We start from the raw sequence: 24,036 nt of genomic DNA on the forward strand, positions 1-24,036 counted from the left end.
AGGCCCAAAAAAGAGAAAAAAATGAGAGAGAAAAATGAGAGAAAAAGAGAGAAGGGGCAATGTTACTATCCTTTTACCACACTTGTGCTTCAGAGTAGCACCATGTTCTTCATATAGAGAGTCTCTTGAGTTATCATTTTCATATACTAGTGGGAATTTTCATTATAGAACTTGGCTTGTATATTCCAACGATGGGCTTCCTCAAATGCCCTAGGTCTTCATGAGCAAGCAAGTTGGATGTACACCCACTTAGTTTCAGTTTGAGCTTTCATATACTTATAGTTCTAGTGCATCCGTTGCATGGCAATCCCTACTCTTCACATTGACATCAATTGATGGGCATCTACATAGCCCGTTGATTAGCCGCGTCGATGTGAGACTTTCTCCTTTTTTGTCTTCTCCACATAACCCCCATCATCATATTCTATTCCACCTATAGTGCTATGTCCATGGCTCATGCTCATGTATTGCGTGAAAGTTGAAAAGGTTTGAGAACGTCAAAAGTATGAAACAATTGCTTGGCTTGTCATCGGGGTTGTGCATGATGTGAATATTTTGTGTGAAGAAGATGGAGCATAGCCAGACTATATGATTTTCTAGGGATAACTTTCTTTGGCTTTGTTATTTTGAAAAGACATGATTGCTTTATTAGTAGGCTTGAAGTATTATTTCTTTTATGTCAAATGATAGACTATTGCTTTGAATCACTCGTGTCTTAATATTCATGCCATGATTAGATACATGATCAAGATTATGCTAGGTAGCATTCCACATTAAAAATTATCTTTTTTATCATTTACCTACTCGAGGACGAGCAGGAATTAAGCTTGGGGATGCTGATACGTCTCCGTCGTATCTATAATTTTTTATTGTTCCATGCCAATATTATGCAACTTTCATATACTTTTTGGCAACTTTTTATACTATTTTTGGGACTAACATATTGATCCAGTGCCCAGTGTCAGTTCATGTTTGTTGCATGTTTTATGTTTTGCAGAATATCCATATCAAACGGAATCCAAACGGGATAAAAACGGACGGAGATTATTTTTGAAATATTTGGAAAATTCCGGAAGAAAAATCCACGCGAGACGGTGCCCGAGGTGGCCACGACGCAGGGGGGCGCGCCTACCCCCCTGGGCGCACCCCTGACCCTCGTGGGACACCCGTAAGGCGGTTGATGCCCTTCTTCGGCCGCAAGAAAGCTAATTTTTGGTAAAAAAATCACGGCGAAGGTTTCAGTCCAATCGGAGTTGCGGATCTCCATATATATACGAAACGGTGAAAGGGCAGCAGAAGGGAGGGCAGAAACAGAGAGAGACAGAGAGACAGATCCAATCTCGGAGGGGCTCTCGCCCCTCCCACGCCATGGAGACCATGGACCAGAGGGGAAACCCTCCTCCCATCTAGGGAGAAGGTCAAGGAAGAAGAAGAAGAAGGGGGGCTCTCTCCCCCTCGCTTCCGGTGGCGCCGGAACGCCGCCGGGGGCCATCATCATCACCGCGATCTTCACCAACACCTCCGCCATCTTCACCAACATCTCCATCACCTTCCCCCCTCTGTCTACAGCGGTCCACTCTCCCGCAACCCGCTGTACCCTCTACTTGAACATGGTGCTTTATGCTTCATATTATTATCCAATGATGTGTTGCCATCCTATGATGTCTGAGTAGATTTTCGTTGTCCTATCGGTGGTTGATGAATTGCTATGATTGATTTAATTTGCTTGTGGTTATATTGCTGTCCTTTGGTTCCCATCATATGAGCGCGCGCGTGGATCACACCATAGGGTTAGTTGTATGTTGATAGGACTATGTATTGGAGGGCAAGGGTGACAGAACCTTCAGCCTAGCATAGAAATTGATGCATACGGGATTGAAGGGGGACCAATATATCTTAATGCTATGGTTGGGTTTTACCTTAATGAACGTTAGTAGTTGCAGATGCTTGCTAATAGTTCCAATCATAAGTGCATAGAATTCCAAGTAAGGGATGACATGCTAGCAGTGGCCTCTCCCACATGAAACTTGCTATCGGTCTAGTAAAGTAGTCAATTGCTTAGGGACAATTCCGCAACTCCTGCCACCACTTTTCCACACTTGCTATATTTACTTTATTGTGTCTTTATCTAAACAGCCCCTACATTTTATTTACGCGCTCTTTATTATCTTGCAAACCTATCCAACAACACTTACAAAGTACTTCTAGTTTCATACTTGTTCTAGGTAAAGCGAACGCTAAGCGTGCGTAGAGTTGTATCGGTGGTCGATAGAACTTGAGAGAATATTTGTTCTACCTTTAGCTCCTCGTTGGGTTCGACACTCTTACTTATCGAAAGAGGCTACAATTGATACCCTATACTTGTGAGTTATCAAGACCTTTTTCTGGCGCCGTTGCTGGGGAGCAATATCGTGGGGTGAATATTCTCGTGTGTGCTTGTTTGCTTTATCACTAAGTAATTTTTATTTGCTGTTCTTAGTTGTTTTCTATCTTTAGTTATGGGTAGGAAACGCAAAATACCAAAAAAATTAGTTGTACCTACTGAACCAATGGTTGAAGAACCACTCAAAATCTATCACACTCCCGAAGCTTATTACTTGGATCATCTTCGATCCCTATGTGCTCGTGCTGAAACCCCAACTAGCTTAGTTGAGGGCAAATCTTTAGATGAGCATGCCTGTTATGTGCGACACCTTATATCTGAAAAAGGGAAACTTTTACTGGGTCAAATTCATCGTTTGCAATGCTATGCTTGGAATTTATGTTATATGTATGATGTTACTTGTTGTTCTGAAAACCCTAAGAAACACCTTCCCTACCAATGTGAGTTTATTGATAATGGAATCTTATCTTCGTATGCTAAAGGTGTTTATAGTTACTATGATGTTCAACAAATTGAAGAATTTGCTGCTTTTAAGGGTGCTTATGAAATTGCTTCTTTGATTGAAACGTATGATGCTACTCTTTACAAGTCTGAAAATTTTGCCATACTTAAATATTGCTATGATAATTATGCTTCTAATGCCTATGTTGAACCATATATTGAGGATTACCCCGCTGTCCATACTTAAATATTGCTATGATAATTACGCTTCTAATGCCTATGGCACCATCAATTGTTAATGCTATCGAAGCTAATCCAGTTAAGGAGAGAAGCCATGAAAAGATTACGAAAAATAATGTCATGCATGCGGTCAGATTGCATCGAGGAAACGATGGTCATGTACGTCAGTTGTGTGGACCGAGAATAAATTCTGTAATTAGCAGACCAAAGATCAATGAAGTGTTGCATGCATTAGATTCAAGACGAAGAGACGTGCATGGTCCTGTACGCATAGTACGGCCAGATTTGGACTATAAGAAAAACATGGCGTGGGGAGGATCATCATGGGGCAGTTTGGTTTATTCGTGAGTTATGAGACATACAGAAAAGTTTCGGGCGACCATATCTTGTATATCATCTGTGATTTTTCTATCGTGAAAATTTACTAGCGACGGAGGGTTGATCATCACATCAACACCTGCGTGTTGATCCAAGTGGATCATTATTTTTATTTGTGTAGTTTCGTACGCGGGTAAAAATTATTCTTGGAGGTTGTGAGGAGGAACAAGGAGACAGACTATTGATCAAGCATCGCCGTGAAAGATGAGGCCATCTACACGCACAAATTAGCGTCTCGCTAGTCCGTGCCTCATCAATGTCCATGTCATTTTCGTACCCACTAAATATTTGCATCACTATGTTGTTGAGACACTAAAGTACCCAAGGCAATATTCTACTAGATTAACACGTTAATTTCACCAAGTCACTGGATGTCAATAGAACTTTGCATTTTGTAAAGATATATACTTATATACTCTTAAAATTTAACACTTATAATGTTTGTTGTCAGTAGCAAGAGCACATGTTCTTTGATTTGAACTCAGCTTTTAGGCTACTGAAAAAAGTTGTAGTTGCTTGTATTGCGTACTGCTATATATATATATATGGTATAAGGTCGGTACAGAGTGATTCGGTTTGAACTTGATAGCCTAGGACACCCTAGTGCTAACCAGGATGACAAAACAGAGTTGGCAGAAAGACTAGTTGTTAGTGCTACTAGCTGGAAGTCAGAACGCTTATCTTAATAGAATAATGAAAAACAAAGTTTAGTTAGCAGGAAAACTAAACCGATCTGCACAAAATTCTAAATGGAAAACATATCAAGTTCATGCCAAGGGGTTTGGTAAAACTCAAGATATGAACATGTTTTGTGGAAACACGCTGGATATACTGAAAGTAGACATGGAGATGCTCAAATTCATATATAAAGTTATTCCATATGAAGCATGGTTGATTTACTATGCATTTTACAAAATGCGAAGTTCTCTTGACATCGAGGGACTTGGTGAGATTCATAAGTGTTAATCTGGTAGAATATTGCCTTAGGTACTTTAGTGTCTCAAAAACATAGTGATGCAAATATTTAGTGGGTATGAAAATTACATGGACATAAAGTAGACATAAGATTTTCCAACTTTCATAGTTAGATCATATTCATATGATAACAGGATTAATTACTATGGATCTTACAAAATGCCACTTTCTGTAACAGAAGTTCATTTATATCATGTCAGTCGCTTACATGCAAGAAATGAACATGTTAAAGATGATTAACATGGCAAGGACAAGCATGGCGTGAAAGTACACATTATGTAGTGCAAAACTCATGTAGGATGCAAATGCATAAGAGCTATAGGTTAATGGATATCATCATGCCAAGTTTGTAAGTTTTAACAGATTCTGACAGTTATATTATGATGCACTTTTGCCACAGAGTTTTCATCAAGCAAATTGATCCTAACATAGATAAAAATGCCACCATTGCGTAGAACATAGAAAAATGCACAACATTGATATAAGGCACGTTTTCATCGGATACACAGATTAAAAGTTATAACTGTTTTAATATAAGATAGTGCAACTCCTTTCAGCTAGGCGCTGCACAACCAGGAGTGGGGCCTAGGGTGCCACGCTGGACAGACGTGCAACGCCTGCGAGCTAGGCGCTGCACTGTAGATGTGGCGCCTTCGTGTCGGGCGCCACTCAAAACGGTCAGTTGGGTGAATTTTTTTGCAACGCAATTCATTTTGTGAAATGTTTTTGTTCACATATCAAAATTAACAAATTTGCCTTCCATACACCTCGCCCACTCAGGTCAAAGGCGGCAGCCTGGCGGCGACAGAGATGCCGGAGGCTGCAGCACCATGCGTACGCCAGAATCCTCACGCGCTGACGCCCAGGCGACCATGCTGCACACCGCAATTTTGTATCCGGCCGGCCCGGCTCTCCGCAATTCCGTAATCTGTCCAATCTTCCGTTTCATTCATAGATTACAAACTACTCCAATTCTTGTTCCGTCCTTGCCCTCTTTTTCTATATTACAATTGCAACTATTATTATAAACTTGTAGCAAATAGATTAAGGGTCCGAATATGTCACATCTAAATGTGAGATAGTATCTCACATCTAACTATGATATCATCCCACATCAACAGATAAATAAAGCCCCACCATTGTACGGAAATTCAATTCGGCTTTTGGGAGCATATGCTCCTACCCACAATTTTTTTTGCAAATGTAAAAAATGACTTTTTTTATGAGTTCATTGTCACACCAAAATGGTGCCTGCAAATTTTTAGGAGGAAAGCTTAAATATTTTGATCTGTGCAAAAGAAAAGTCGAACGACAAATATTACTTCCGAATGTTACACTTATTTTTGTTTTTTTTTCAACGACGAAGCACCATCATCCCGTTTCGCATGAAAATTATTAAGCACGCTTGTTACACTAACAAGAACATCTACAAAGAAAATCAGAATTTTTTATTTTATTTACTATTTATTTTGAATTTACTGTTTATTAGGGAGCATATGCACCCCAAAGCCAAAACGGCCCTCCCCACCGTTGTATTGTTTGTTTGTTTTGTTTTGTTTTCTTGTTGTTTTTTGTTTGTCACCCACGACACCCAGCCCAGAACGACGGGAGCTTCTCCAACTAGGGCGGCCCAGTGTCAAACTGACAACAAGCAGTCGCGTGCAAAAATACAGAAAAGAATGTCCAGTTAGTGCAATGGTTCGAACCGTGGGCCTTCCGTTAGTGCACTCATCTTGCAAGACACGGAAACCAACTAGTTGTAGGGATAAATTAGTAGTGAGTAGTTTAAACAACAAATGGTATCATGTAATTGAACATTACTGGAAAATTGCAAACAATTTTCAAGTTTAAACTTTTTTTAAAATTACAAATATTTTTTGTTAAACACGAGAAATTTAAAAAAATTCTAAACATTTTTTGAAGCTGTGAAAAAATTTAAAAATTCCAGAACATTTTTTGAATTTGTAAAAACAAAACTGGAATATGTGAACATCTTTTGAAATATGAAGCAATGTTTGAAAACAAAAGAATCTAGATTTTTTGTTAAATGCAAACATTTTTTTAATTGGTGAACACAAATTTTAAAAACGCTAATATTTTTTAAAATTCCACAACATTTTTTGAATTGTTGAAGAAACTAGCCTCATATACGAAGGGACCCAAGTTTTCATCTTGAAAACAAAACATGAAAAATTGGTGAAGAAACTAGCCTCATATACGAAAAAAAACAATGCTGAGCAACTAAAAAGGGCAAAAAAGAAAAGGTGGACTAGTAACTATGAGGATCAAGGCTCACATTTTGCGTATTTAAGATGAAATTGTACCTGCCATAAAAATTAGTCCCTCACCCAAGTTTAAGGTTGATGTGAACTTCTAATTGCAATAAAAAAATCTGGAGCCCAATTGCAAGTCAATGGTGGACTTGCAATTAGGGCGAAGAATAAAAATAGGCAACGACAACCGACATAGGCTGTTTCTTCCACTTATACAACGCAGGATAGATGAAATGTGCCACAAAGAGTGCAAGCAAAAGAAGCCCAAAAAACAAATGTGCAACGTGAACGGGGCCGACAAGTTGACAAAACAGAAGAAAGATACACTGAATAGATCGGCCAACAACGTGAGATCATGAGTTTACTTGAAAATTACAGCAACAAGATTCAACGGACAACAACTTATGCTAGAGCCGCTCGTTAGGGGTGATAGACTACTCATATCAATAAGGAATTCCTTCCTTTTCGGGAGACCATTCGGAAATAACTACAAAGTTAAGTGTGCTCATCTTGAAGCAATTTTAGGATGGGTGATCGACAAAGAAGTTGGTCCCAGGTGGCACGAGTGAGGACAAAGTGCGTAGGAAAGAGTAGTGTTGATCTCTGGGGCGAGTCCAGATCCCACCAGGAGTAACGGCCAGTAACTGGTGGGTTTCTCCGGGGCATTACTAGTTGGTATCAGAGCCGACCCTCGCGATTACACGGATGTTTGTGGGTCAGGTGCGCGGCCATGTTGTGCATGATGTTTGTGACCCGTCGTGGCACACAACATGCCACATGTATCGGACTGGACGTGCATACGTATGTGCCAAGAGGGAACGTTCTTGTGGGCTAACAAGAACCTCAGTTCCATTGAGTGAGGGTGAATGTGAGAGCCTGGCTTATTAGGGATGATAGACTACTCATATAAATAAGAAATTCCTTCTTTTTTGGGAGCCCATTCAAAAAGAACTCTAAAGTTAAGCGTGCTCAGCTTGGAGCAATTTCAGAATGGCTGACCGACTGAAAAGTTGGTCCCAGGTGCACACAGATGAGGACAAAGTGCGCAGGAAAGACCGGTGTTGATCTATGAGGCCAGTCTAAATCCCGCCAAGAATAACGGCCAGTAACCGGCGGGTGTGTCCGGGGCATTACAACTTAGATGAGACATTGCTAAATCTCATTTTGGTGGTGAAGCTTAGAAGGAATGTAAAATAGTGTCAAAATGAACTTTGAAGCCAACGACTGTGATAGAGCTCTCTTTCTCACGTATCTTCCAAATCTACGTCACGGTCTAGAGGCAACACATCGAAACAGCCAACACAACACGATAATGTGCTGATAAAAGTGAAGGCAAACAGGCAACAAAAGGATGTGCGGCAACCAAACAATGACCAGTGAGTCAGGAGTTTGAGCGCTTGCACAAAAATTACAGAAACTAAATCAAACAGTAGCAAATTTAGACGAGACATCATTAAAAATTATCTAGATGTGATTTAGTAATTCCATACAAAAAATATGTAAGAATTTAGAAGGTGTTCTCAAAAAATTTAAAATTTGTTTCCAAATTTAAAAAATATTAAAAAAAATCGTATTCCCGAATTTGAAAAAATAAAAAAAATAAAAGACAAAATGAAAAAGAAAAAAAGAAAAACAAACAAAAGTAAAAAAAATGAAAGAAAAATCGAACAAAGTTGTGAGTCGGGTCGACATTTGCAGTTGGATATCTAGTGATGGATGTTGAGGAACGTAACATGTAATTTCAAAAAAATTCCTACGATCACGCAAGATCTATCTAGGAGATGCATAGCAACGAGAAAAGGGAGAGTGTATCCACGTACCCTCGTAGACCGAAAGCGGAAGCGTTTAACGCGGTTGATGTAGTCGAACGTCTTCACGATCCAACCGATCCAAGTACCGAACGTACGACACCTCCGTGTTCAACACACATTCAGCTCGATGACGTCCCTCGAACTCTTGATCCAGTAGAGGGTCGAGGGAGAGTTCCATCAGCATGATGGCGTGGTGATGGTGTTGGTGATGTGATCCGCCCAGGGCTTCACCTAAGCACTACGAGAACGGCTAAGAGAACAATTGATGTGCCTTTGGGGTGCCCCCTGCCCACGTATATAAAGGAGGGGGAGAGAGGCCGACGGCCAAGAGGGGCGCACCATGGGGGGGTCCTACTTGGACTCCTAGTCCAAGTAGGATTCGCCCCCCTTTTCCTTTCTTCCACCAGAGGGAAAAGGAAGGAGAGGGAGAAGGAAAGGGAAGGGGGGCGCCACCCCCTCCTCCTTGTCCTATTCGGACTCCCTACGAGGGGGTCACGCGGCCACCCCCTGCGGGCTTCCCTCTCTCTCTCTCCCTTAGGCCCATGTTGACCCAACACTTCCCCGGGGGGTTCCGGTAACCCCTTGGTACTCCGAAAAAAATACCCGAATCACTCAAAACCATTCCGATGTCCAAATATAACCTTCCAATATATGAATCTTTACCTCTCGACCATTTCGAGACTCCTCGTCATGTCTGTGATCTCATCCGGGACTCCGAAAAAACTTCGGTCACCAAAACACATAACTCATAATACTAATCGTCATCGGACGTTAAGCGTGCGGACCCTACGGATTCGAGAACTATGTAAACATGACCGAGACACATCTCCGATCAATAACCAATAGAGGAACCTGGATGCCCATATTGGCTCCTACATATTCTACGAAGATCTTTATCAGTCAAACCGCATAACAACATACGTCATTCCCTTTGTCATCGGTATGTTACTTGCCCGAGATTCGATCGTCGGTATCATCATACCTAGTTCAATCTCGTTGCCGGCAAGTCTCTTTACTCGTTCCGTAATGCATTATCCCGTAACTAACTCATTAGTTACATTGCTTGCAAGGCTTATAGTGATGTGTATTACCGAGAGGGCCCAGAGATACCTCTCCGATACACGGAGTGACAAATCCTAATCTTGATCTATGCCAACCCAACAAACACCTTCGGAGACACCTGTAGAGCATCTTTATAATCACCCAGTTACGTTGTGACGTTTGATAGCACACAAGGCCTTCCTGCGGTATTCGGGAGTTGCATAATCTCATAGTCAGAGGAATATGTATAAGTCATGAAGAAAGCAATAGCATTAAAACTAAACGATCATAATGCTAAGCTAACAGATGGGTCTTGTCCATCACATCATTCTCTAATGATGTGATCCCGTTCATCAAATGAAAACACATCACTACTGCAGGATGGTCCAAACGCGACACTACGATCAGAGACCCTTCGACGAAACTATGTGCGATGCCATAATCGCAAACAGTCGTGTAAAAAACCCGTCAAAAAGGTGCAAAACATTTGCGATGACAGATGCATCAGACACGGTTCAGAATTTAGTTGCGTGTGCGATGCAGGGCATACGGTTCAGCTCAATTAACTATTTGGGATGAGGAGAAACAAAAGAAACGGGCAGCCAGATAAAGGCGTGTGCGATATACAACATACGGTTCACTGGGATGAACTGTGTGAGATTAGGCAACACAATGGAAACGGTTCAACTGAACAAGATGTGTGTGATACGCGGCAAACAGGTCCGTAATCAGAAATGTGTGCGAAGACCAATAATAACACAGACGATTGCTGCTAATAAGCCGTGTGAATTGCTCTGTCTACAGTAGAATAACATGTATATATATAACTGAAATAAACATCCAATTACATAAGTGACTATATAGATCATTCGCACACACCTCAATAAACAATTGCATGCATTCTAAAGTAGGAGAAACGATCGTCTAGTCATCTACTTCTTGTGACGCTCCCGCCACTGCTATGTGGCTCAATCCCTCGTCTGGGTCAGGAAGAAGACAATTCCTCATGTCAACTATCCGCCTGTACATCTCGTAGCTTGTGTACGCGTCCATGGCCGCGTACTTGACATGTTGTTCATCCAGTCTCTCATGCCAGACACTGTGCCAGGCGTTCTTGTCCTTATTGCTCTCTTCCTTCATCTTCGTGTAGTAGGGGTCGATGATGGCCGAGGCGAGGTCAACCAGGGAGTTCAGTTTGTTTTTGTCACTGCCCCAGACCTTGTAGTGGTGCTGGATGTTGACAAGATTCGGGCATTTCAAGTCCGAAACCTTGAGCGCTTTTAGATCGTTGGTGGTGTCCACCGTAGCGAAACTGTAGTCAGAGCTGTTGATAAACCTGGAGAAACGCTTGCAAGGCCTTGTGGCAAGGTGGTAGTGGTAGACGAGGACGTCATGTCGCACGCACAACTAGGCGACGGCAACCTTCTGATCGTGCCCGGCATGACCGATGGTGTACTCGAGGTCGAAGTCGACCACTCGGTACTTGTCCTCGGCAAGGAACTGCTCCATAGTTTGGATGGAGCTCTCCACTGAGACCAGATTGTTCGTGTACACCACCGAGAGGGCCTTCCCCCTCACGTGGGTGTCCACTACGTGATGCGTGGTGAACTGCCTGCCGTTGTTGTCGTCGGCCGCTGGGAGCGCCATTGGAGCCACGGGGAGCGCCATTGGAACCGTTGGATGTCGTCTCTTTATGTGTCCTCGTGGGTGTGCTTATTGTGTCGTGTGAGACGAGATATGAAGGTAAATGGCCGCAGGAATAAAAGGGGGCCGGGCGGCGTGGATTCTCGGTGCGTCCGCATGGCAGTTTTTGTAGCGGGTAACTGCATCGTTGCGCCGCGCCCGGTGCAACCGCTTGCACACGAACGTGCGTGTTCATGCACCGGCCCGAAACACTGGCAGCGCGCGTGGAGGGATGAGGGCAGAGCACCCGGAGGGACGCGAGAGCAGAGCGCGCGCGGCGGGACGCAAGCATAGCACGCCGCGGCCCCCTGAACCGCAAGCAACCACACACATAGAGCAGTTGAACACGCAGGAAATGGTCGCCTACAAGTCGGCCGATAGTTGCGTCGCTGCGTAGAGAGCGGCCATGTGCTACCACCTCCGTCTAGTCTATATTCTCCTTTATATTCGATGCCATACTTTGCCCTCAAATTTAACCAACAAAATGTTAATGCATATTTTAAAAATTATATAATTGGAAACTATGTTCAAATACAAATCCAACTATATAATCTTTGGCGACATGCATTCATATTTTATTAGTTAAATCATACTTATAAACTAGGACGGTGGTATAGTAGGTAATTAAATCGCAAACGTTTTTTTATTTAGCCGTATGTGTACGTGGCCTTTCGTCCTCCTCTCGCACGTCTTGTCACCCCACTGCCGCAGACGGCTTACAGCGCAAGCTTGTGCAGCGCGCGGGGGCGTTCTTTTGGCCAACGGTGGTGCCAGTGAATCGTCGGTGAGCCCATTCCCGCTCAACCTTGCAGGTTCCCGCGCAAGCTTCCCGCCCGACTCAATGAAATCCCCCAAAATCCCAATGCGTACTGGCCTGCTATAAAAACCCTCACGGCCGGCGAGTCCTGCATCGCATTTTCCCCTCCATCCCTGTAGCTTATCTCGTCTGCTTCTCCCACAATCGCCAATGTCACCGGTCCATCGTCGCCGCTCAGCCACTCCACCATCATCAGAGGACAGCTCCAGCTGGGAGGCTACACTGCGGCGGCGGCGCAGTCCCCGGTGTAGTGTAGTGCGCGTGGCGTCCCTGTTGAGTGTGCGCGGAACACCCACCACACGCTCCGCCGCCGGTGTCCGTTGGTAGCTGTTGCCGGCCACCGTTGCCGCCACACCACCGTCGAAAGCCAGGGCCATCGCCTGCTCCGCCGCCACGGCCCAAAGGCGGGAGGTGGCCGTCGTGGCCGCCACCCCACTGCCGGCCACTGTGGCCATCACCCGCTCCGCCACTGCGGCCTGAAGGCGGGAGGTGGTGGTCGTGGCCGCCACCCCGTCGTCGGCCGCCGTGGCCGCCAGCCCACTGTCGACCGCCGGGATCATCACCCGCTCCAGCACCGCCGCCCGAAGGCAGGAGGCAGAGGTGGATGCCCGCACGTGCGTCAACGACCATACGCGCTACATCGAGTTCCTGCGGGAGGAGGAGCGCCTCGTCGAGCACGCAAATAGCCTTACTGCCGTTGTGGCCGCGAAAAGGGGTTAAAACCGTTTGTTTAGGACCGACGCGTACCAGTGCATGTCTATGGTCAGGAAACTTAACCACCTTTCATTAACAAGCTAGTCAAGTAGAGGCATACTAGGGACACTCTGTTTTGTCTGTGTATTCACACATGTACTAAGTTTCCTGTTAATACAATTCTAGCATGAATAATAAACATTTATCATGATATAAGGAAATATAAATAACAACTTTATTATTGCCTCTAGGGCATATTTCCTTCAGTCTCCCACTTGCACTAGATTCAATAATCTAGATTACATAGTAATGATTCTAACACCCATGGAGTCTTGGAGCTGATCATGTTTTGCTCGTGGAAGAGGCTTAGTCAATAGGTCTGCAACATTCAGATCCGTATGTATTTTGCAAATCTCTATGTCTCCCTCCTTGACTTGATCGCGGATGTAATTAAAGTATCTCTTGATGTGTTTGGTCCTCTTGTGAAATCTGGATTCCTTTGCCAAGGCAATTGCTCCTAGTATTGTCACAAAAGATTTTCATTGGACCCGATGCACTAGGTATTACACCTAGATCGGATATGAACTCCTTCATTCAACTCCTTCATTTGCTGCTTCCGAAGCAGCTATTTACTCCGCTTCACACGTAGATCCTGCCACGACGCTCTGCTTGGAACTGCACCAACTGGCAGCTCCACCATTCAATATAAACACATATCCGGTTTGCGACTTAGAGTCGTCTGGATCAGTTCAAAGCTTGCACCGACATAACCGTTTATGACGAGCTCTTTGTCACCTCCATAAACGAGAAACATATCCTTAGTCCTTTTCAGGTATTTCAGGATGTTCTTGACTGCTGTCCAGTGATCCACTCCTGGATTACTTTGGTACCTCCCTACTAAACTTATAGCAAGGCACACATCAGGTCAAGTACACAGCATTGCATACATGATAAAACCTATGGCTGAGGCATAGGGAATGCCTTTCATTTTCTCTCTATCTTCTGCAGTGGTCGGGCATTGAGTTTGACTCAACTTCACACCTTGTAACACAGGCAAGAACCCTTTCTTTGACTAATGCATTTTGAACTTCTTCAAAACTTTATCAAGGTATGTGCTTTGTGAAAGTCCAATTAAGTGTCGTGATCTATCTCTATAGATCTTGATGCCCAATATATAAGTAGCTTCATCGAGGTATTTCATTGAAAAAATCTTATTCAAGTATCCTTTTATGCTATCCAGAAATTCTATATCATTTCCAATCAACAATATGTCATCTACATATAATATTAGAAATGCTACAGAGCTCCCACTCATTTTCTTGTAAATACAGGCTTCTCCACAAGTCTGTATAAAACCGTATGCTTTGATCACACTATCAAAGCGTATATTCCAACTCCGAGATGCTTGCACCAGTCCATAAATGGATCGCTGGAGCTTGCACACTTTGTTAGCACCTTTAGGATTAACAAAACCTTCTGGTTGCATCATATATAACTCTTCTTTAAGAAATCCATTAAGGAATGCAGTTTTGACATCCATTTGCCAAATTTCATAATCACAAAATGTGGCAGTTGCTAACATGATTCGGACAGACTTAAGCATCGCTACGGGTGAGAAGGTCTCATCATAGTCAACTCCTTGAACTTGTCGAAAACCTTTCGCAACAAGTCAAGCTTTGTAGACAGTAACATTACCGTCAGCGTCAGTCTTCTTCTTGAAGATCCGTTTAATCTCTATGGCTTGTCGATCATCGGGCAAGTCAACCAAAGTGCACACTTTGTTCTCATACATGGATCCCATCTCAGATTTCATGGCCTCAAGCCACTTCGCGGAATCTGGGCTCATCATCGCTTCCTCATAGTTCATAGGTTCTGTAGGAAATATGCCCTAGAGGCAATAATAAAGTTGTTATTTATATTTCCTTATATCATGATAAATTTTTATTATTCATGCTAGAATTGTATTAACCGGAAACTTAGTACATGTGTAATACATAGACAAAACAGAATGTCCCTAGTATGCCTCTACTTGACTAGCTCGTTAATCAAAGATGGTTAAGTTTCCTAACCATAGACATGTGTTGTCATTTGATGAACGGGATCACATCATTCTCTAATGATGTGATGGACAAGACCCATCCGTTAGCTTAGCATAATGGTCGTTTAGTTTTATTGCTATTGCTTTCTTCATGACTTATACATATTCCTCTGACTATGAGATTATGCAACTCCCGAATACCAGAGGAACACCTTGTGTGCTATAAAACGTCACAACATAACTGGGTGATCATAAAGATGCTCTACAGGTGTCTCCGATGGTGTTTGTTGAGTTGGCATAGATAGAGATTAGGATTTGTCACTCCGAGTATCAAGGAGGTATCTCTGGGACCTCTCGGTAACGCACATCACTATAAGCCTTGCAAGCAATGTGACTAATGAGTTAGTTATGGTATGATGCATTATGGAACGAGTAAAGAGACTTGCCGGTAACGATATTGAACTAGGTATGATGATACCGACGATCGAATCTCGGGCAAGTAACATACCGATGACATAGGGAATGACGTATGTTGTTATGAGGTTTGACCGATAAAGATCTTCGTAGAATATGTAGGAGCTAGTATGAGCATCCAGGTTCCGCTATTGGCTATTGACCAGAGATGTGTCTCGGTCATGTCTACATAGTTCTTGAACCTGTAGGGTCCGCACGCTTAACGTTCGATGGCGATTTGTATTATCAGTTATTTGTTGTGGTGACCGAAGTTTGTTCGGAGTCCCGGATGAGATCACGGACATGACGAGGAGTCTCGAAATGGTCGAGAGGTAAATATTGATATATTGGAAGGTTATATATGGACACCGGAATGGTTCCGATAAGGTTCGGGGATTTTTCAGAGTACCGGGAGGCTACCGGAACCCCCCAGGAAAGTTAATGGGCCTAATGGGCCATAGTGGAGGAGAGGAGGCAGGCCACGGGAGGTGGCGTGCGCCCCCCTTGCCCCAATATGAATTGGACAAGGGGAGGGGGCGCGGCCCCCCTCCTTCCTTCTCCCTCTCCCTCCTTTCCCCTTACCCCCTCTCCGTTGGAAGGAAAAGGGGAGCCGAATCCTACTAGGAACGGAGTCCTAGTAGGACTCCCCCCTCTTGGCACGCCCCCTTGGGCCGGCCTCCTCCTCCCCCCTCCTTTATATACGTGGGCAGGGGGCACCCCAAATGCACAACAGTTGTTTCTTAGCCATGTGCGGTGCCCCCATCCACAGTTTACCACCTCGGTCATATTGTCGTAGTGCTTAGGCGAAGCCCTGCGCGGATCACATCACCAACACCGTTGCCACGCCGTCCTGCTGACGGAACTCTCCCTCGACCCTCTACTGGATCAAGAGCTCGAGGAACGTCATCGTGCTGAACGTGTGCTGAACACGGAGGTGCCGTACGTTCGGTACTTGGATCGGTTGGATCGTGAAGAAGTTCGACTACATCAACCGCATTACCAAACGCTTCCGATTTTGGTCTACGAAGGTACATGGACACACTCTCCCATCTCGTTGCTATTCATCTCCTAGATAGTTCTTGCGTGATCATAGGAATTTTTTTGAATTACTACGTTCCCCAACAGTGGCATCCGAGCCAGGTCTATGCGTAGATGATATGCACGAGTAGAACACAAAGAGTTGCGGGCGATAATAGTCATACTGCTTACCACCAACGTCTTACTTTGATTCGGCGATATTGTTGGATGTAGCGACCCGGACCGGCATTACATGACCGCATTCATGAGGTTGGTTCTACCGAGGTGCTTTGCACACAGGTGGCTGGCGGGTGTCTGTTTCTCCAACTTTAGTTGAATCGAGTTTGACTACGGCTGGTCCTTGTTGAAGGTTAAAATAGCACACTTGACGAAAATCGTTGTGGTTTTGACGCGTAGGTAAGAATGGTTCTTGCTAGAAGCCCATAGCAGCCACGTAAAACTTGCAACAACAAAGTAGAAGACGTCTAACTTGTTTTTGCAGGGATTGTTGTCATGTGATATGGTCAAGACGCGATGAGATATAAATTGTTGTATGAGATGATCATGTTTTGTAAAAGTTATCAGCAACTGACAGGAGCCTTATGGTTGTCGCTTTATTGTATGAAATGCAATCGCCATGTAATTGCTTTACTTTAGCACTAAGCGGTAGCGATAGTCGTAGAAGCAATAGTTGGCGAGACGACAACGATGCTACGATGGAGATCAAGGTGTCAAGCCGGTGACGATGGAGATCATGACGGTGCTTGTGAGATGGAGATCAAAGGCACAAGATGATTATGGCCATATCATGTCACATATTTTGATTGCATGTGATGTTTATCTTTTATGCATCTTATTTTGCTTAGTACGGCGGTAGCATTATAAGATGACCCCTCACTAAATTTCAAGGTATAAGTGTTCTCCCTGAATATGCACCGTTGCTACAGTTTGTCGGGCTGAGACACCATGTGACGATCGGGTGTGATAAGCTCTACGTTCACATACAACGGGTGCAAGCCAGTTTTGCACATGCAGAATACTTTGGTTAAACTTGACAAGCCTAGCATATGCAGATATGGCTCGGAACACTGACACCGAAAGGTCGAACGTGAATCATATAGTAGATATGATCAACATAGTGATGTTCACCATTGAAAACTACTCCATCTCACGTGATGATCGGACATGGTTTAGTTGATATGGATCACGTGATCATTTAGATGACTAGAGGGATGTCTATCTAAGTGGGAGTTCTTAAGTAATATGATTAATTTAACTTTAATTTATCATGAACTTAGTACCTGATAGCTTTTGCATGTCTATGTTGTTGTAGATCAATGGCCCGTGCTACCGTTCCTTTGAATTTTAATGCGTTCCTAGAGAAAGCTAAGTTGAAAGATGATGGTAGCATCTACACGGATTGGGTCCGTAACTTGAGGATTATCCTCATTGCTGCACAGAAGAATTACGTCCTGGAAGCACCGCTAGGTGCAAGACCCGCTCCAGGAGAAACTCCGGACGTTACGAACGTCTAGCAGAACAAAGCTGATGACTACTCGATAGTTCAGTGTCCCATGCTTTACGGCTTAGAATCGGGACTTCAAAGACGTTTTGAACGTCATGGCGCAGATGAGATGTTCCAGGAGTTGAAGTTAATATTTCAAGCAAATGCCGAATTGAGAGATATGAAGTCTCCAATAAGTTCTATAGCTGTAAGATGGAGGAGAATAGTTCTGTGAGGGAACATATACTCAGAATGTCTGGGTACCACAACTGTCGGATCACGGGTTCTGGCAAAACCCTTAAGGTTCGAACTCTGGGGTGCGCACGAAGATCTCTCTTCCCCAAGCTTACCCACTCCCCGCGATCTCAAGGCCTCGCTCGCCGAACTCAAGGAACAAGGGCCACGAGAGTTTATACCGGTTCGGGCCACCGATGTGGTGTAATACCCTACTCCAGAGTGCCTTATAGGCTGAGGATGAGCAAGTACAAGGGAAGAACAGCCTCCTGAGGAGAGGTGTTCTTGAGCTCGGTGAGCTTGTGCGTGTGTGGGTGGAATGGACCTGATCCCAAAAGTTCCTCCCTTTCTATGGTGGTGGCTAGTCCTATTTATAGAGGCCCCGATCCTCTTCCCAAATGTTAGGCGGGAAGGGATCCCACAACGGCCAATTTGAAGGGGGACAGCTAGTACAAGCTATCCTGACAAAAGGTGGTCTTCGCCTGCCAAAGGCTCTGGTGGTGACGACCTCATGGGCTCTGTGGTGACCTCCGTCCAGCCGTCCTGCTGGTCTTGGTCTTGTTGCACCGATATGGAAACCTTTGCCTGATGCCTCGGGACTCTTCGCCTGCGCCTGCTCCTTTAGCACCAAAGAGGACACGAGTACTATGCGCCCGCTGGCGCCCGCCTGGCCTTGGTCGTCACAGCTCACGTCACGGGAACCTCGCGAGGTGCCCCTTGCCTTGATCTCTCCGCTCCTCGCGAGCCAGCCTAGTGAGGTTGCCCCAGAGGAGGTCTTGTGTCATCCGCCTCCCGAGGCTTGGCCCCTCACGAGGGTCTTGAGTGTTTGCTGGTGAAGATGGGCCATACCAGGCCGTCGGAGGAGCCACGCCGCGGGCCGCAGGTAGGCAAGTCTGGGGACCCCCGTTCCCAGAATGCCGACAGTAACCCCCCGGCCCAAGGCGCGCTCGGACTTGGCTTCGAGGCGAAGCCAAGGGGCAAGTGCGGAGCGCCACGGGCCCCAACCGCCTGCGGCCTTGATTAACGCATGGTGACTGACGGGACGTGGGCGTCTCCGCTTCCCCACGCAACCTTGATATCCGCATGGCTAGGCGGCCACCGCAACCCACATAGTTACTCCTTCGTCGCTGGCTCCGCACTCCCCCAACTCTTCCGCCTTCATGGAACAACAGCCTCCTCTTCTGATCTGAACTGAGCTCTGTCCTCTCCGTAGCCATGGATCCAAGCCGGCCGAAGAAGGGGAAGAAGAGGCCCCAGTCCTCAGCCGAATCCCCTCCAGCCCTTGAGCCTATCGTTGAGCGGTCGGTAGTGCTCAACCAGCAGGCCATGGGCAAGGTCCGCCCAGCGCTCGCCTTCGACTTCAACGAATGGGGGAAGACGGTGGCCTGGCCTGCATCCCGCGCCTCTATTGATCGGACAGCCACTGAGGTCCACTTCCTCCTTGACGCCCTGTGGGCCGGCCTGATTCCCCCTTTCTCCACCTTCTTCAACGCCGTGCTTTCCCATTATCAGATCCATATGCTGCACCTAGATCCCCAATCCATCGCCTTCTTGCCGTCTTCGCCTTCGTCTGCGAGGCCATGGTGGGCATTGCTCCTTCCATGGCCCTACTTCGCCATTTCTTCTCGCTGCACCTGACCGACCCTCGGCAGTGCTCGGGATGCCTGAGCTTCAAGGCCGTGGCTGCGACGGCAGGCTCGGGGATTGACTTCGATCTCCCACCGTCTGCGAGCGGGTTCCGGAGGCGGTGGGTATTTGTGGACGTCGGCGTGCTCAGCCCCCTACTCTTGCTTTCGTCAGCACCCAACGTTCCCAGCTCTGGATGGGGCCATGAGAGGCTCGTCGACCCGCGCCTCGCCTTCGTCTGGCTCCGGTTGAAGAGGCTGAAGGACCTTGGCGTGACTGCGTCCATGGTGGTGAAGGAGTTCATATGGCGCCGTGTTGCCCCGCTCCAGCGCATTCCCGACCAATGTGCACCTTGTCCGGCAGCAAGGATCACATGAGGCTCCATGAGTCTGGTCTTCCTCTTGTGGCGTAACAAACTGTGCTCAAGATCCTGACGGGCGACCCGTCGCCAGCCGACATGCCGGAGGAGGGTTGTCTCTTGTACTGCTACTCGAAGAAGGCGGACTTCACGAGGCAGATGCCCCCTTCGATGAGTGGGGACTACGTCTGGCTGGCCTCGAAGGGCCTCGCGAGAGCCCTGTCTCCGTGGCTCCCTTGCCTGCCGCCAGCACGGCGACCTCCCCAGAAGTGGGCGCAGGGGGGCGACCACCGTCGGCCGCTGGCGACGCGGCCGCTGAGGAATCGACGCCGCTCGAGGCTCCCGAAGGGTCGCCCCACGGGACCCTAGAGAGCCGTTTTGAGGAAGCGTCGTAGGGGCGTCGCGGCCCGATACTCCTGAGGTCGCAGCCCCGGAGGCCCCGGCGGGTCGCCGGGAGGCGGGGGCCAATGTCTCCACGCAGCCCCGCACCCCCGAGGTTGCTTCCTCAAGTGCTGCTCCAGCCGCGCCCGGCGCTGGTGACCGCGCTCAAGGCTTCGACCGGCTCCGACTGAACTTCGACGCGCTCCGGAAGAGGAAAGGATCTCCAAGCTGCAGCGGTGATGCGTTCCGGCCATTGAAATAGAGGAAATATATCGCCATAGACGAGTGAGTACCTTATCCTTGTAATTTCTCGAGTGTTGTTTCCCCTCCTGACTGTGGCTCCTCTGGGTCCCCTCCGCCAGGGCGGCGAAATTTCCCGAGAAGCAACCTCCTGCTCCGAATCCCCCGCCGGCCCTGATCACCTCAAGCCGGGATGCCGCACATGGCATGAGGTTGGCCGGAGAGGCACATGCGCCAGCCTGGCACCTTGAACCCGCGGTCTTGCCGTCCCTCCTTCATGGTCTTGCCTGGGGTGCGGGAGGTGTGCCAAGGGATCCTCCCCTGGTTATTGACGGTGGCTGGATGACCTTGGTCTTGGCCTCTTCTTCAAGCAACAAGCTTCCGCCCTTCCGGGCCTCCGCCGAGGCCCGTAGGGCGACTAGGAGGGCGCCGGCCTCTAGCCCTCGGCTGGGGGGAAGCGAACCACCTCGGACTCCCTCGACATCCTCTGGCATGAAGGACGGACCCGGTTGCGCGCTCGATCTTGCACGCAAGCGGGGTGCCGTCCGTCACGAGCTCTTCCAGGAGGCGATGGGTGCGCTGAGCAGGCTTGGGGAGGAACTCATGGATGTTGATGCTCGTCTTGAAGCCGAGGGCCTCCGGCTGGTGGACGAATGACACCAACTGAAGGTGGCCATCAACCTCGGGCCCCTCCAGCGCGAGCATGCCAACGCGAAAGCCGAGGCATCCCTAGCAACCTCACGCGAGGCCAGCGCTCGGGCCTTGGAGGAGGCTAGGGACGCAGACCACAGCCGCGAGGTCACCGAGAAGCGCAGGCAGGAGCTCCAGGTCCTGAATGCCTACCTGGAGCAGCAGGTGGAGGCGCGCAGGGCTACTTTGGCGTCGATGAAGGGGGTGCCGTCCGACGAAGAGGAGATCTTGAGGCACGAGGAAGCGCTGATGCTGGAGGCCACGGAGCGCAGTCTTGAGCTTGAGCGGTTGGAGACGAGGGAACGCCAGGTTGCCAAAGCAGAGGATGTTGTCAGCGCGCGCGAGGCCAGGACCCAGGAGGAGACTGACCGCAGGGTGGCCAAGGCCCGCGCCTATCTTGCCAATAGGTGCGACCTGAAGCTGAAGCTCGTGAAAACCAAAGCTGAGGGCAGGACCGCCGTCCTCAGGTCAAGGCTGGCTAAGGCGGAGCAGCGCGAGAAGGCCGTCGCAGCTGCCTCGATTTCCATGCTGGCCGAGTTGGCTTCCGCCCGTGCCGAGCTGCTTCCGCTTCAGCAGCGGGTTAACACCGCTGAGTCCCTTGCGCAGCAAAGCAGGGAGGAGGCGATCCGCCGTCAAACGCTGCTGCGCAAGCACACCCCCATGCTCCGTGACCTCAGGACGAGGGCGAACCAGGCACTGGGCGCCATTTGTGATGAACACGCCCCTCATCCCCACGCAGAAGACTATGCCAGCCACCTCCGCTTCTTCACTGATGTCGTGACACGCCTGGAGAACCGGGCAGTGAGGGCTCGCGAGCTTGTCGAGGAGAAGGGCCGAGGCCTCATCGGGCGTGCGTTTTCCCGCGTTTTTAGCCATCTTCAGAACATCAATCATGACTTCAACTTTGATGTCGCCATTGCTCCGGTGCCCGAGGTCATCCGGGACAACCTAGCGCACTGGGTGGATGACAATGTGGATGCTCTGGTCCGGGCCTTTGCTTCTGATGGATACGTGGTGGTGGTCGTGGCAGATGAGGGTGGCACGGTTGATGAGAGTGAAGATAGCGCCAGCAACAGCGCCAGCAGCATGTCTGGGAGTGATCCGGAAGACGCGGCGAGCGACATGTCCGACTGAGCCTGCACTCCTTTATTTTGGACCTGCATGCAAAAGCTTGGGCATGGCCCCTCACGGTGTAAGAGCATTTTGGGGAGGGGGAGCCCCTCATGTAAACAAACTATCATTTCACTTCTTAAGCTAGGCTTGGAACATGTTTTGGTGAGCTCACGAGCCCCTTGTGGGCTTGCTGCCATAACTCACCTTAGTCCAGTCGGGCTTCAAATTGATTTGGCAGGTACGGATGCACATTTCTTCTGAGGGGAGCTCTTCGCGGGCTCGCGAGGTTTTGGTCTCCTGAGGGGTCTGCTAGTCCGCCCGAGAGGGCCTCGCGAGAAGCAAGCGCCAGTCGTGGCGGGGTGCGCGGGTAGTGCGTGCATGCCTTGCCCAGCCCCCGCTCGCGAGGGGCTTGGAGGGGGGAGGTAGCGGACACAAATCTTAAAGCAAGGCACGAATCCAGAAACTCACGAAATCAACACGAACATGAAAAAGGCACCCCTCGCGATTGCCAATGAAAATGTGACTTCAAATTAAAAACCAAAGGTTGCAAATTTGAGCTACAGGAAAGAGGTCGAAAGAAAATGGCCGCGTCCGGCACCTAGCTAGTCTTCTTGTCTTGCCACCAGTGCGAAGCTAAGTGCTTTCACTGGCTGTGAGCATAGTCATTGGGGGACAGCGTCGACGGCCAGCGCGGAGCATGGTGCTTCCACTAGGACGTTGGCGGGAGCCCCCGAGGCTAGAGGGCGGCACTCCGGAGACTCCAGGGCATGTACAGTCCCACTCATTATTACCTGAGAGTGTCATGAGCGGAGACCTTCACATGCGTGAGCCTTGCTTCATATCGCCAGGCGAGGGCCCCGCCCTGCGCCACCCTCGACCATCGTTGGGGCGTCCGGAAACCAGGACGAGACCAAGGGGCAAAGAGGACACTGGCGGCACCCTCGGCTACCACGGGCCCACTGCCGGGGGGGGGGGGAAGGCTCGCCGACGCTTCCCCCGACCAAGGGCCTACCTCCGTGCCACGCCTGGCTCTATGGGGCGCGAGGGAGGGCCTAGCTCCGGGCCTCTCCCGCGCAGCCCCCAGAGCACCACTCCTGCTGTTGGCGGGGCTACTGCCCTGTGGTCTTCGACTGCTACCGCGACCGGGGTCTCCTGCAGTTCAGGGCTAGTGTAAGTTTGCCCCTGCGACACTGGTTGTGCCCCACCGTCATCGTCACTGAAGGGGTCGGTGAAGTCTCCGGACGGCCCGTGAAAGGCCCTTGTCTCGGGTCCTCCAGCTGCCCATCCTGGCCTGGGGCAGATATCCCATGTGCACCATGCGGGGCACGTAGGCGTCCGTGTCTGCCTTGCCAAGATCCTCGTGCAGGCGCCCCGCGCCTTGGACCACGAACTGCGGCGCCTGGCCCCGGCCGACGCGCAACATCCCGGCGCGCCCTTGCGGCGGGCCGTCAGCGCTTGTCCCTCCTCGCAATGGCGCGGTCGACGCAGGGTGTCTAGTGCCATTGCCCGCGCTCGTGTTGCTGGATCCTCCTAACACCCAGGGGGCACGTGGGCCCGTCGGGGCCTTGAGTGTGCTTCCGCCACAACCTCAGGCGTGATCATGAAGCAGAAGGGTGGTGTACCTCTACAAGCGGCGTCCAGGACTTC

The sequence above is a fragment of the Aegilops tauschii genome, chromosome 1 (assembly GCF_002575655.3).
Source record: "Aegilops tauschii subsp. strangulata cultivar AL8/78 chromosome 1, Aet v6.0, whole genome shotgun sequence".
Taxonomy (NCBI): domain Eukaryota; kingdom Viridiplantae; phylum Streptophyta; class Magnoliopsida; order Poales; family Poaceae; genus Aegilops; species Aegilops tauschii.